This window comes from Odocoileus virginianus, chromosome 1, assembly GCF_023699985.2.
Source record: "Odocoileus virginianus isolate 20LAN1187 ecotype Illinois chromosome 1, Ovbor_1.2, whole genome shotgun sequence".
NCBI classification, from domain to species: domain Eukaryota; kingdom Metazoa; phylum Chordata; class Mammalia; order Artiodactyla; family Cervidae; genus Odocoileus; species Odocoileus virginianus.
In genome coordinates, this window is record NC_069674.1 from 103,813,261 (window position 1) to 103,828,491 (window position 15,231).

A 15,231-nucleotide genomic window follows, 5' to 3' on the forward strand; every position below is an offset into this window, starting at 1 on the left:
AAGCCCTGTAAGAAGAACAGAGCAAAACCAAAATTGGCCCGGGGACTCCTGGTGGTCCAGGGGCTGAGACTTCAAGCTCTCGGGGCAGGGGGCCTGGGTTCCACCCCTGGCTGGGGAAAGAGATCCCACATGTCACAACTAAGACCCAGCACAGCCAAATAAATGCTTAGAACAACAACAGTAGGCCTGGATAGTCACTGGATATGACAACTGAGAGAGGCTAAGTCCATCCTAAAGGAAATCAACCTGAATATTCACTGGAAGGGCTGATGCTGAAGCTGAAGCTCCAGTACTTTGGCCACCTGATGTGAAGAGCTGACTCATTGGAAAAGACCCTGATGCTGGGCAGATTCTCAGTCACTGGACCACCAGGGAAGTCTGGTCCACATTTTTAAAGGATGACTTTGGGAAATTGAGAGGCTATAACTTTGGTGTTTGGAATTAAAATATATACTCAACTATATATAAAATAATAACTTACAAGGACCTTCTGTATAGCACAGGGGACTGTATTCAATATCTTACAATAATCTATAATAGCACAGAATACATACATATGTCTGAATCACTTTGCTTTATGCTTGAAACTAACACAATTGTAAATTACACATATTTCGATAAAATTTTTTCTTAAGAAAAGATGACTTGGGTTGCTTTGTGAAGAATGAATAGGGAAGGGTATATGAAAGTATTAAAAAAGAAAATCAAACCTATGAATGTGTTTCCAAAATCATAATTCTAATGCAGGTATACTTTCGGGTCTGCTTTTTTCATTCCACATCACAAGGATATAATCATATCATTAAAAGTCATAAGAAACAACTTTTAAGTGAGCTCATGAAATGCTTGGGGCTTCCCCAGTGGCTCAGATGGTAAAGAATCTGCCTGCAATGTGGGAGACCTGGGTTCAATCCCTGAGTCGGGATGATTTCCTGAAGGAGGACACGGCAACCCACTCCAGTATTCTTGCTTGGGAAATCCCACGGACAGAGGAGCCTGGCAGGCTACAGTTTATGAGGTCGTAAAGAGTTGGACATGACTTAGTGATTAAACAACATGAAACTCTTGTCTGTGTCTTACCTTAGTTTATTTCACCATTCTCCTATTTTTGTTTTTGTTCAGTTGCTAAGTAGTGTCCAATCCTATTATTGGGAATTTAACTTATTTCCCATGTTCTCTATTTTACGTGTGGTGACTATAGTTAGTTTTATTTGATCTTTGGCTGCATTTCCCACCTTATTAGGATCCATTCCTATATGGGGAATGAAACTATAGGATCAGAAGATATGAGTGCTGGATTATTCTAATTTCAACTTGGTGGTGCTGGGAACTACAGTCCCCAGAATTCCTTTACCTGCACACTTGGAGGTAGAATTGGCCAAGAGAGGAACTCAGGGTGGGGTTTGGCAGCAGCTTTGCTTCCTCTTTGGAGGTCTTTGTCCTCAGAAGCTGAGCTGCCTGGTGAGTTCCAGGTTGTCCTCACTCTTCTCTTGGCATCAGTCCTTTTTCCTGACGTCTGGCCCTGTGGATGGACAGGGGTCCTAGATTGGCTGCCCAAATCCTGGCTGTGGGTCCCCAAGATAGTGGCCTCCCAGAGATCTCCCAACAGGTCCGAATCCCTGTTTGAATGTCCACAAGTGTCTCGGATCTGCTCCACCGTGTTCACCCCCTCTGTGGACTGGTTAGTGTCTCTGTCAGGGCTTCACTCCCCCAGCTTTCCCCATGGTTGTGGAAGGTCTCTGCATGTGATCAGTCCCACACTCTGTAGCACTCATCGTTCTGACTAGTCCAGTATATGAGTATCCTGACGGTTCTTGTTACACGTCACTGGATTGTGTTCCTGAAAACTCATAACCAGTTATAGGCTCACCAGAAGTCTATGAAAATGCCCATCGAATTGCCATCTCAACAGCATTGCTATTTGGGGTTACTTTTAATTTTATGGGGATAGTTGATATCTAGTTTTAGTTTTCTTCTCTTTGATTAGTAATGATGTAGACCTTTCGGTGTATGTGGTAGTTTCTGCAATACTTTGATACTTCCTCTTTTCTATTCTACTGGGCACAGTTTCCTGTTTGTAAAGACGTTCAAACATTTTGAGGACAGTTAGTAGCTACTTTATTCATCAGTTCAGTTCTGTTCAGTGACTCAGTCGTGTCTGACTGTTTGCAATCCCATGGGCTGCAGCTCGCCAGGCTCCCCTGTCCATCACCAACTTTATTCATACTTCTCCCCTTTTATCCATCCTGACATTCCCTGCCTAAATTCCTTCGTATTATAGGTTATAGGTTGTTGTTGGTGGTGGTATGTGTGTGTGTATGTTCTAGTTTACATCATAGTTCAGTATGGTCAAATTATAAGTCAGTACATAAAAGTGAATCAGTTAGGGCTTATAGATGAAAAACAACAGGGAATCTCCGAGCAGTCCAGTGGTTAAGGCTTCGTCTTCCAATGCGGTGGGTGTGGGTTCGAGCCTTGGTCAGGGAACTAAGATCCCACATGCTTCATGGCGAAAACAAAACAAAGCAAAACATAAAACAGAAGCAATGTTTTAACAAATTCAGTAAAGACTTTAAATTGGTCCACATGAAAAAAAATCTTAAAAAAAGAAAAAGACATCAAATGTACTAGAATAAAGGGAAATGGGAACTTGTGGAACTTATGCAAATCTGTAGTAGCCTAGGCCTCATTTCAGTGATCAGAGTGCTGTTGCAAGAATGAGTAAATTCCACCCATGTCAGTTTCACTAACACTCTAGTCAAGATTTAAATTCCCAGAACTGAGCCTGAAATTGGCCTAGCCTACATGGAGTGCTGGCCTCTAGTTTCATATGGTTACTAAGCGAAAGGATCTGGGTGAAAGAGCATCCAAAACCCCTTTCTTATCCATAGAGGGAGGGAAGGCACTTGAATTTACCATTTTACCAGCAGTATTTCCACAGCAGAGGGAGTCATTTCCCAAGGGAGACTGAAGTATTGTTAAGAAGCACCCCAGTGCTTCTTGAATATTGGGTGGCCAGTGTCTGAATATCCATAGGCAAAATCTAACAGTCTTTAGTGAATTTTCACTGATACTAATTATAGACTGAACGTATTTTGGAATCTCATAATTACTTTTTACAATTAATTTATTTTTAATTGGAGGATAATTGCTTTACAATATTGTGTTGGTTCCTGCCATACATCAACATGAATCAGCCATAGGTACACGTATGTCCCCTCCCTCTTAAACCTCCCTCCCACCTCCCTCCCTATCTCACCCCTCTAGGTTATCACAGAGCACTGGGTCTGAGCTCCCTACACCATACAGCAAGTTCCCACTGGCTATCTGTTTTACATATGGTAATGTATATGCTTACATGCTACTCTCTCTACTCATCCCCCCTCTCCTTTTTGCACTGTGTCTACAAGTCTGTTCTCTCTGTGTCTCCAATGCGGCCAGTACCATCTAGAAAGATTCCATATTATGTATTAATATACAATATTTGTTTTTCTCTTTCTGACTCACTTCATTCTGTATAATAGGCTCTAGGTTCATCCACCTCATTAGAACTGACTCAAATATGTTCCTTTTTATGGCTGAGTAATATTCCACTGTCATTTCTTTTTGGCTACAAGTATTCTACAAATCATTGTTTATAAACCTATCTTGGAAATACATAAGTGAATTTCCCTTTTAAAACTGTATAATATTATCTGAGCTTTATGACTTTCAACAACCACTAGTAGATCAAGACTTTTGATTGGGATGTATTACAGGTATTTGTCATCCCATATAGGAAAGCTTTATTGCTTAAAAAACTATACAATCCTGGAGCAGCAATTTTTTTTTTTCCATTTATTTTTATTAGTTGGAGGCTAATTACTTTACATCATTACAGTAGTTTTTGTTATACATTGAAATGAATTAGCCATAGATTTACATGTATTCCCCATCCCAGTCCCCCCTCCCACCTCCCTCTCCACCCGATCCCTCTGGGTCTTCCCAGTGCACCAGGCCCTAGCACTTGTCTCATGTACCCAACCTGGGCTGGTGATCTGTTTCACCCTAGATAATATACATGTTTCAATGCTGTTCTCTTGAAACATCCCACCCTCGCCTTCTCCCAGAGTCCACAAGTCTGTTCTATACATCTGAGTCTCTTTTTCTGTTTTGCATATAGGGTTATCGTTACCATCTTTCTAAATTCCATATATATGTGTTAGTATACTGTAATGGTCTTTATCTTTCTGGCTTACTTCGCTCTGTATAATGGGCTCCAGTTTCATCCATCTCATTAGAACTGATTCAAATGAATTCTTTTTAATGGCTGAGTAATATTCCATGGTGTATATGTACCACAGCTTCCTCATCCATTCGTCTGGAGCAGCAATTTTTAAGATGGGTGAAACGTTTTCTAAAAGGACAATGTCATTAAAACAATGTTTTACTAAAAAATAGAAGAGTTTAATAGAAAGCCTACCACTAATTTTCAGAATCTTTTATATATGCTTTTTAAAAACTATCCATATCTTCTTTTCTGATTATATATTTTGTGGTTATATATATTAAATCTCGACTAGAGTGGTTATATATATATATATATTTCGTGGTTACTATTACTCAGTTAAAATACCAGTACATATCATCAAGGAATTGTGGAGCTGACTGCTTTCCCATTTCCTATTTTGGCAACTACCCTCCAGTAAGACTAAGCAGTGATACCTAGTTTTCTGAATTGTTGGTTGAAAGTACTTGTTTGGCAGCTAACTGGGCATTGTAAACAGGAAAGCCAGTATGAAAAGAAATTAAAACCTGAATTTACAAGGAAGTTAGGACTAAAAAATAAGAAACAGGGCTTGCCCAGTTGTCTGTGCCGTGGTTAAGAATCCTCTTTGCAATTCAAGGGACAGCAGCTTGATCCCTGGTCCAGGAAGATTCCACATGCTGGGGGGGCAACCAAGTCTGCGCTCCACAGCTACTGAAGTCTGCCTGCCCTGGAGTCCGTGCTCCAAGACAAGAGCGGCCACCACAGTGAGCCTCTGCTTGCCTCTAGAGGAGCCCCGCTCACCGCCACGAGGGAAGACCCTCGCCCCGCAGGGAAGACCCGGCACAGCCACAGAGAAAGTAAACAACCAAATAGATCGTGATTTTTTTTAAAAAATGGACAAAGAATATGGGCAGGCCATTCAGAAGAAAATAAAGCAAATGGCTAGTAAACATGTAATGAATCACTTCCTAGTAATCAGAAAAATGCAAATTAAAATTTTAAAATATAAGGACACAAGAAAGTGTTCCCACAACATAAGGGATGAGAACCAGAATCTCATAAAGCCCTGGGCACCCGGACGACTTCTCATCTGCCCTAGCTGCTCTTTGGTCTCTGGTGTCCACTTTTCTGGACTTCTCTGGCTTTTTCCGTCTCTTTCTTTGTAACAGCCTTTTCTGCTTCTATCCATACTAGCCCTTTCTCGCTTACTATACTCTAGAAAATCATTGCCTGTGTTATCATCTCTGTCCTCAGTAATCGGCTTCTAATACCCATCTGCCCTTTGAACCACAGGAAATCATGTTTAGCTGGACTCTTGACTACTTAGGGGCTTCCCAAGAGGCTCAATGGGTAAAGAATCCACCTGCAATGCTGCAGACGCAGATTTGATCCCTAGGTCAGGAAGACCCCCTGGAGGAGGAAATGGCAACCCCATCCAGTATTCTTGCCTTGGAAACCCCATGGAAAGAGGAGCCTGGCAGGCTACAGGCCATGGGGTCGTAAAAGAGTCAGATACAACTGAAGCGACTGAGCACCCGCGCCTGCATAACCACTTAGATATACACTACATTTTTCAATCTCCTTGCTGCCACCTGTGGATTTCTGACTTTCTTTTGACCAGAAATAGTTAAGTAGAAGCTCGAGGTCAAACTCTTAACAGGAGTGTGCCTCCCCGCCCCCCCCCTCCCCCCGCCGCAGGGCTTAAGAGCCAGGAAGCTGCTCTGTGACCAGAGGGGATGTCAAGTCAAGATGCACAACCGTCTTATGGGCCCCGCTGTCCCACTCAGAACTCCAGTGTGGAGAGAAAGTTCCATCTCTTCCACTCTGGGTCTGTCTGTCACAGAGGCTCACACGGCATTGCAGATAAAATGTACCGTTCAAGACTGGACCTTTACAAGGGTGGGTGGGAAGATTTCGCTTTCTCATAGTCGTCCCCAACCTTTAGAACAGCTTATATTTGGCACTCAAAATATATTGGTTAAATGCTGTTATTAGCTGAATTGTGTCCCCCCAAAATTAGTATGTTGAAGTCCTAGCCCTCAAGTGCTGCAGAAAGTGGCTGTGTTTGAAAACAAGAGTCTTTAAAGAGACTGTTAACGTTAAATGAGGTCATTAGGGTGAGCTTTGATCCAAATGACTGATGGTCATTCTAAAAGGCCATTTGGACACTAGCCCAGTGGAAAGACCATATAAAGACGTAGAGAGAGAACAGCCATCTGTACTACCTACAAGCCAAGGAGACAAGCCTCAGAAAAAACCGACCCCACTGACACCTTGATTTCAGAATTCTAGCCTCCAGAATTTTAAGAAAACATATTTTTGTTGTTTAAGACACCCAGTCTGTGGTTCTTATGGCAGCCCCAGCCAACAAATACAAATATTTAAATAATAGAGAGATTTTCATAAAAGCTTTCTTTTTTTTTTTTTAAATAAGAGAAGACCTGGGGCACTAATCAAGGTTAGCAAAAGACAGGTAGATAGAAAACTTTTCTTTCACTCAAGGACGATTTCAATGTGTGCTAGAATCACTTAAATAAAAAGTAAAAAGAGACCATTAGAACTAAAAAGTAAAGTTCAATAATTTCAAGTTTGCCAAAGATTGGAGTCACTCGTGGACTCAGCAATTGATCAGAAATCTAATTACCACTGAGATATTTAGAGGAAAAAAATCTTTCTTTATTTTAAAATCCTCAAGAACATTGCAAGTTGCACCACTCATATTATTCAGGGTAAAAATGACTGCTCTAAATAGAATTTTCTTATGTAGCAGAGGAGCAAATCCTCATTCAAGTGACAGTAATCGTAGCACTTCAAGATGTGTTGGGACCAAAAAGAGTCACTCTTCAGATTTGCTTTAGAGTTTAATGAGCTAAAAATCCACGACTGTACTCAAGTTAGAAGACAGACTTTTATAAAGTAGGTGTTTGTTAAGAACTTTCACTTAAAGCAGTAAAAACCTAAAGAGTAAACAAAAACATATTTTACTGGAAAGTTACAGGGAGTCTGTCAGAATAAACAGGCGGAAACTAAAGGTGGCTTCTGGTGACCAAGGTCTTCACCGTTACTCTTTCGTGGTGTGTGTGTCCCTCTCTGGACTCTCCTGCTCTCTCATCTCTGTTCCTTTATTCAGCTTTATTCCCACTCCTGTCCCCTTCCTCCTATCTTGCTCTCTGGGGTCAAAGGTGGAAGTGGTAGTGGTAAGGCATGTTGCATATACAGAGCAGACATATCCTCCATCTACAGGAGCAGGGGACCTTGATTCTTGGAGAACTGGAGATGATCTGTGTTTGGGCTAACACCCGCAAAAGGTTATGTTATCATGTTCACTTAAAAAATCCACATGTATGAATTCTCATCCTTGACATTTTTCTTTGTTAGAAAAATCACACACTTCTGGTAGCTGAATATAAATACTTAAAAAAAATTGCATCATTGTCTTCCTATTTTTTTTTTCAACAAACTGTGATTTGAAACAAAATGAACATGAGCTGGGCATTCTAAAAGATGTTGCTTACAAATTAATCATTTTATCATAAACCAAAGAAATATTAAATTGAAGAAAAATGAATTGAGCTTGCAGTTCTGTTAACTTAGATCAAAAACAGAAGGTGAGATAATTAGGGAGTTAGGGATGGATACGTACACACTGCTATATTTAAAACGAATAACCAACAAGGACTTACTGTATAGCACCGGGAACTCTGCTCCATGTTATGTGGCAGCCTGGATGGGAGGGGAGTTTGGGGGAGAATGGATCCATGTGTATGTATGGCTGAGTCCCTCTGCTGTTCACCTAATACTGTCACAACATTGTTAATCAGATATACTCCAATAGAAAATAAAAAGTTTAAAAAAGATATAACCAGAAGAGGGTAAAATCTTACTGACTGTTCTGAGAGTGTTTAAAAAAAGCAAAGAAGGCGGGAGAAGGCAGTCTACATTTACAATGCCTGCAGGCAACACATGGGAAAAATACTGTCTTCATTTTAGAAAAGAAAAAGTGAAGTCCTATTTAGATTCCACTTAAGAATCTATACTTAAGAATTTTACTCAAGGCAATTTTAATTGTATTTATGAGGTGGTTTTATTTTTTAAAATCATCTCATTGTGCATTTTTATGTAATACTGAGTGTGAACTTCTAGACAGTTTCAAGAGTTTATAAGACTTAAGAGACACTGTATTTTTATAACTTCACTGACAAGGCTAATGAAATTTCATACCGATTTATTTGCTCTTTTTTTTTTTTTAGCTTTAATTGTTTAAAGCTAAAGACATTTTACCTTTAAAAAAAAATCACACACTTCATTAGGGGATGATGATGATTAGGGTATGATTTTCTAGAGAACAAAGTCAACTGAAGTTGATAAAGCTCTGTTTTCACGTAGTGTTCCCTGTGACCTCCAGTTAATTTCTGGGATTTAAAGTCTCTGCTGTTGGTGGTGTAGTTGCTAAGTCAGGTCCGACTCTTGCAACCCCATGGACTGTAGTCCACCAAGCTCCTCTGTCCATGGGATTCTCCAGGCAAAAATACTGGAGTGGGTTGCCATTTCCTTCTGCAGGGAATTTTCCCGACCCAGGAGTAGAACCTGGGTCTCCTGCATAGCAGGTGGATTCTTTACCAACTGAGCCACCAAGAAAGCCCTAGGGTACCTGAGCTGAACCTTTATTGATTGGTACTGAAATAAGGCAGACCACTGGCAGTGGGGAATGAGAAGCAAAGTTCTTTCATGTGTGTGTGTCCTCAGCTGCTCAGTCGTGTCTGACTCTTTGCAGCCCTGTGGACTGTAGCCCGCCAGGTCCCTTTGCCCATGGAATTTTCCAGGCAAGACTACTGGAGTGGGGTGCCACTTCCTACTCCAATAGATCTTCCCAACCCAAAGATAGATGTCATGTCTCCTGGGTCTCCTGCACTGGCAGGTGGGTCTTTACACTAATGCCACATTGGAAGTCCTGCACACATATACACATCTTAAACAACAGTTGTCAATAAAGAGAAGAACCAGTTTTCAAAGTAGGTGTATTTCTATCCCACATGTTTAGAGTACTCTTTCTGAAGAAGCTGATGATGAAGAATTGATGCTTTCAAGAATATAGAGTTCATGACATTATTTGAGTCTCTCTCTGACATCTATCACACTATAGCATATTTTCAGTTGGCCCATCTGCTGGGGGTTATAAATTTACAAATACTTTTAAGAATGGCTCATTGTTTGGCAGTTTATAGCTCATTCCCCTTGGAAACTAGGAGGACACATGTAAGAGGCAGGTTGGTACCCAGGCAGAATAGAGCTGACGAAGAGGATTCACACTGGATGTAGAGCCCTGCTCCACCAAGGTGCTCGGGAGGGAGATGGGGCAGCGCTCTCATTTGCAGAGATTGTTGGGATCAAGGTTAATCCACAACCTTAGGAAACGGAGCAGACCAGACATGAGTCATTCACACAATACCATCAAGAAATCTACCAGACATGATTCTTTCAGTCGCAAGTAATAGAAACCTCACTCCAGACTGGTTTGAACAAAACCCAGATGAATTAGCTCATAAACTGGACAGTCCCAGGAGAGTGTAGGTGTGACTTATGCGGAAACTTACATGATATAACCATAATCCGGTTCGCTCCACCTTTTGGTTTGGCTTGGTTCTTCTCTGATATGTAGGATTTTTTTTTAAATTTTTTTGGATGTGGACCATTTTTCAAATGTCTTTATTGAATTTGTTACAATATTCCTTCTCTCATATTTTTTGGCTGTAAGGCATGTAGGCTCTTAGCTCCCCAACCAGGGATTGAACTCATGCCCCCTGCATTAGAAGGCCAAGTCTTAACCACTAGACCACCAGGAAAGTCTCTGATGTGTTGGATTTAAGACACATCCTACCTTTATGGTTGTGAGACAGCTTCCTGAAGCATTGCCATCCTTCAGTCCAAATGAAATGGGACCCACCTCTCTCCCCCACCCCAGCTCATAGGACCCTGTACTCTAGGGAGTTCTTCTCTGGATCTCCTTCAGCCATGCCCTTCCCTATGGGGCAAAGAGCCTCAGCAGCCAAAGGCACACACTCCCCTAGAAGCTTCTCACATCTCTCTAGATCACACTCTGGGTACCACGGACCCAAGGATTCCCTGCCCCAAATCTGCAAGCTAGCTCTCAGTCCTGAGTGGAACTCTGCTTTAGTCCATCCCCCTGGAGGTGAGCGAAGCTGACAACTTGCACATCTTTAGGCTCGAGAGCAAGCTGCTTGCAGATGACGCATATGGAATTTAGATGAGCAGGGTGGGCTTCTCTTGCATGTCTTATGAGGCTCCTGGCACAGAATTGAGGCAAGAGTAAGAAGAGAAGGAGTTAGACCATGGTGTACAGATCTTTTCATCCAACTGTGTTTCAGAGCAGAAATCTGAAGAGTCTGAGGATTTGAACCTTGCCTTCAAGGTCATTATGAAAGTATATTTGTCCAAGAGTCAAAGTGTTAGTCACTCAGTCATGTCCAACTCTTTGCGACCCCAGGGACTGTAGCTCACCAGACTCCTCTGTCTGTGGGATCTCCCAGGCAAGAGTACTGGAGTGGGTTGCCATTCCTTCTTCGGGAGATCTTCCTGACCCAGGGATCGAACCTGGGTCTCCTGCACTGTGAGCGGATTCTTTACTGCTGAGTCACTGGGAAAGCCCAAAATAAAATTATAGTAACTCACATATTGGGCTTCCCTGGTGGCTCAGCTGGTAAAGAATCTGCCTGCAATGCAGGTTACCCTGGTTCAGTTCCTGGGTGGGGAAGATCCCCTGGAGAAGGATAGGCTACCCACTCCAGTATTCATGGACTTCCCTGGTGGCTCAAATGGTAAAGAATCTGCCTGCAATACAGGGGACCTGGATTCAATCCCTGGGTTGGGAAGATGCTCTGGAGGGGGGCATGGCAACTGACTCCAGTATTCTTGCCTGGAGAATCCCCATGGACAGAGGAGCCTGGCAGACTACAGGCGATGGTGTTGCAAAGATTCGGACATGACTGAGCGACTCAGCACAAACACACAACTCGTATATTATGGGGACTAATCAAATATATGATTTATATGGAAGAAAGTAAGATAGACTTTACTGATGTCCTAATTCATATCATACTGACTCATATCAAACTTGAGCCTAGAAAAATATTTGGAAAGCTCTCTTGTCCATCTTTTCTTTACAGAGGAGGAGAACTTTTCAGATAATTAACTGCCTTACACAGGCATTTCAAAGGCAAGTACTAGATAATGGGAATATCCTGAAAGATCTGAAAATCACCACTTCTTTGTCTACATATAAAATTGGCTTGAGATGGGTTAACTTAAAATTTCTATCAATAACTGGGAAATGTTAATAGTTGTTTTCGAAAATAGAAAAAATTCCACTGGAGAAAATGTTTACTTCTCAGGAGCTCTCAACAATGGGACAAGGCCTTGGAGATCAGTTGGCTTAAAACCCAATGTGATGCAAGAATCCTTTTTTATTGCCTTGAAAATTATTGCAAGGTTAGGCACTTTTGAAACATCATTAACAAGAAGAAAATGGCTTAGAAATACTGGATGTAAGTCAACAGGAGCAGCAGCAATACCACAGAAAGCAAAAGAGATAGGCCAGTACTGGAATGCTGGGACTCCCAGTCTAGATTCTGCTGCTTGGCACTTACTCAACTTTCTTACCAATTATTTCTCACATTATATCAACATGAGGCACATATCAACTTTTGAAATGCCTGGAAATCTTTTAATAACTTAGCCCCAGGCAACTTTTAAAACTCATGCTTCTAGAAACTACACTGAAAATCACATTAGAGCTCAATGATGTTTTCATTCTCCGGATTATGTATTTTCACCAGCAAGAGGGACGCAATAACTTCAGTGTCATGGTTAGTGGATTGCAAGAAGCATGGGATGATGATAGAGCAGAACAATCCCAGATGGATGGGTTGAAAAATCATCTTCCTCATCTTATCGTTGAGGAACCTGAGGCCCAGATCCCTTGGCTGGTTAGTAGCAACCCCAAGGTTGGGTAAATGAGTGGCTCAAGGACATCACTGAAGACCTGGGTTCTTTCCAGTTGCCAGGTCTGCCTCCTTCAAGGTATTCACTTTTTTCACCTGCTTATCTCAATGATTGGAGAGTAGATGGAGAAGCTCTGGGAATCACAGCTAGATATAATATTACCCAACTGAAAATGAGGAAGGTGTCTTTAAGAGTAAGAAAGCCTTTCTTAGAGGAGTCCAGCAGATATCTCATTTCTGATTGGTCAGAAGTGGGTCATGTGTCCTTCCTAAACAATGGCAAGTAAAATGAGAGTGCCGTTCAGCCATTAAGATTTACCTTCTTGGGCTGGAATAGGGCCAGCCTCTTACCAGTACGTGGTCACATGGAGGAGGGTAGCTATTTGAACAAAACCTGGGTCATTTTAGCACATGTGTGCAGAGAAATAAATATTGAGTAGGCAACCAAAAAAATCTTTTAAAACCTATTAGGCACCCCAAGCCTCAAGCAACAGCTGAAGATCACTGGAAATGATTTATTTTAGAACCTGCAGAGCATTTCTTCGCTGTCTCTTGCTCTGTTGTACCTAAAGTTTTCCTCTTCGGACTTCACTAGTGGTCCCGTGGTTAAGTATCCACCTGCCGATGTAGGAGACGGGAGTTCGATCCCTGGTCTGGGAGGATCCCACATGCCACGGGGCAGCTCAGCCCGAGCGCCGTGGCTACTGAACCTACGCACCTAGAGCACATGCTCTGCAACGAGAGGAGCCACCGCAGGGAGAAGCCCACACACCACAACAGAGGCGTCCCACGCCACGCAACTAGAGGAAGCCCAACCGAAGCAGTGAAGACCCAGGACAGCCAAAAATAACCAAATAGTTCTTTTTCTTCCCTCCTGTCTGCCTCACCACTTTCTCCTTCCCTACATTTTCCCTAAACTGGTTGTGAACTAAAATTAGTGTATACCACTTTCAGGGTCTACCGTATGCAAAGCATCATACTAATATAACAATCTTTGGGGAGTGTTTATTACAAACACTATACATCATATTCCTTAAGTCAGTTTAATTATTTTATAATATTAATGAAATTGCTATTTGATTCCAAAACTTGTTTTTTGCTTTCTTTCTTTTTTTTTTTTTCCACCCTGGTAATCACAGATCTTCCAAGAGAAAAGATTTACACCGAGTTGCAGCCACCAAAAGACTCAGTGGGTAAAGAATCTGCTTGTAATGCAGGAGATACAGGAGACCTCAGTCCCTGTGTCGGGAAGATCCCTGGAGGAGGAAATGGCAGCCCACTCCAGTTTTCTTGCCTGGAGAACCCCATGGACAGAGGAGCCTGGTGGGCTCCAGCCCAACGGGCCACAAAGAGTCAGACTCGACGGAACACACAGCACACGTGGAGCCACCAAGATACATGATATCCACAGCAGTGCGTGGAGTTTTTCCTTACGTGTTCACTGTATCTCGAAACGCTAGTGAATGTATTATTTTCTCCACTAGTCATTTCATTCTATAATCAGAGTTACATTCTCCACTAGTAGGGAGGTCTCATTTCCTTAAAATCCTTTCAAATTACAGTTCCCTGTCTTGACAACCATATCGGTACTGTTGTACTAACTGACAAGGGTCATTGCTTTGTGTTCCAAACCCTGCTATAAAAATTGAAATGAATATTATTCTTCAGCTCTGAAGGAATATAATGTAAATCATCAAGCATTATGACATAAATGTATATAAGTAGTGACTATAAAAAAATAAGGCTAACTATTATTTAACATAACAAACCTTCATTAAAGATAAGCCGGTTCTTTCACTGGGCTGAAAGACACAGGAAAGTACCTAGATTTTTCAGGAAACAAAAACCTAGCTGAAGTCTACACTGAAATATTGACTATTTCTGTGGCTTTTTGAAAGCTGTTCCTAAATCTTACTTTTCTTTTCTCTACAGTAGAAAAAATAAAAATACAAAGAATCTCTCTCTCTCTCTCTTTAGTTGCTAAGTGGTGTCCAACTCTTGCGACCCCATGGACTGTAGCCTGCCAGGCTCCTCTGTCCGTGGAATTCTCTAGGCCAGAATACTGGAGTGGGTTGCCATTTCCTTCTCCAGACAAAGGATAGTGTCGGCCTATAACTTATTGTCCAGCTGGGACACTTTCTGCATGTTTCTCGCAGAAATTCTTTCAGGTCCTTTTATGGGGGAAGTTTTGCTTGAAGTTTAATACATACGTAGAAAAGTGTACATATCATAAGTGGATTTTTAAAAACAGAATATATCTATGAAATAGATTTATTATGAGACAAGCAGATTAAAAAATCTATAAAATCAGTACCCAGACTAAGGAATAGAGTATAACCAACATTTAAGCTCAGGTATTTTCTTTTTTTTCAAATGTACTTGGCACAGCACCTGGGATCAAACTGGGGCTCCAGCAGTGAGGGTGTCAAATCCTAAGCTCTGGACTACCGGTGAATTCCCTAAGCTGAAATATTTTTGAGAATGAAAGGTGGCATTATTTTTCAACAGCCAGTTGAGGTGTATTGATATGCAATAAACTGTGCATATTTAAATTTACAGTTTGTGATCCTTTCAGCAGCACATACACTAAAATTGGAACAATACAGAGAGGATTAGCATGAGCCCTGTGCAGGCATGACACGAATTTGTGGAGCACTCCATATTTTAAAAATAATAAAATAATAATAATAAAACAAATGTACAGTTTGATGAGTTTTGGCATATACCTGTAAAACTACTCACCATAAAATAACAAAAATATTCACCATCTCAAAAAGTTCCCTTGTATCTCTTTGTAACTTCTCCTTTCACCCCTACCTTCCCTATCTTCAGACAACCACTCATCTGGTTTCTGTCACATTTGTATTTTATAGAATTTTATATTGACAGAATCTTAGTAGAAAAACTTTTAGTTTTTCACCACTGAACATTTTAGCTATGGGCTTGTTATATATGGCCTTTATT

The 15,231-nt window shown here is 41.4% G+C and overlaps 1 non-coding gene across 1 annotated transcript; it reads left to right on the forward strand.

The window, feature by feature from the left end:
- The first annotated feature begins 14,829 nt into the window (after window positions 1–14,829).
- On the forward strand, window positions 14,830–14,934 carry LOC139036607 (U6 spliceosomal RNA). Its single transcript, XR_011489427.1, has one exon. It is a non-coding gene; the product is annotated as a U6 spliceosomal RNA (small nuclear RNA).
- The last annotated feature ends 297 nt before the right edge of the window (window positions 14,935–15,231 follow it).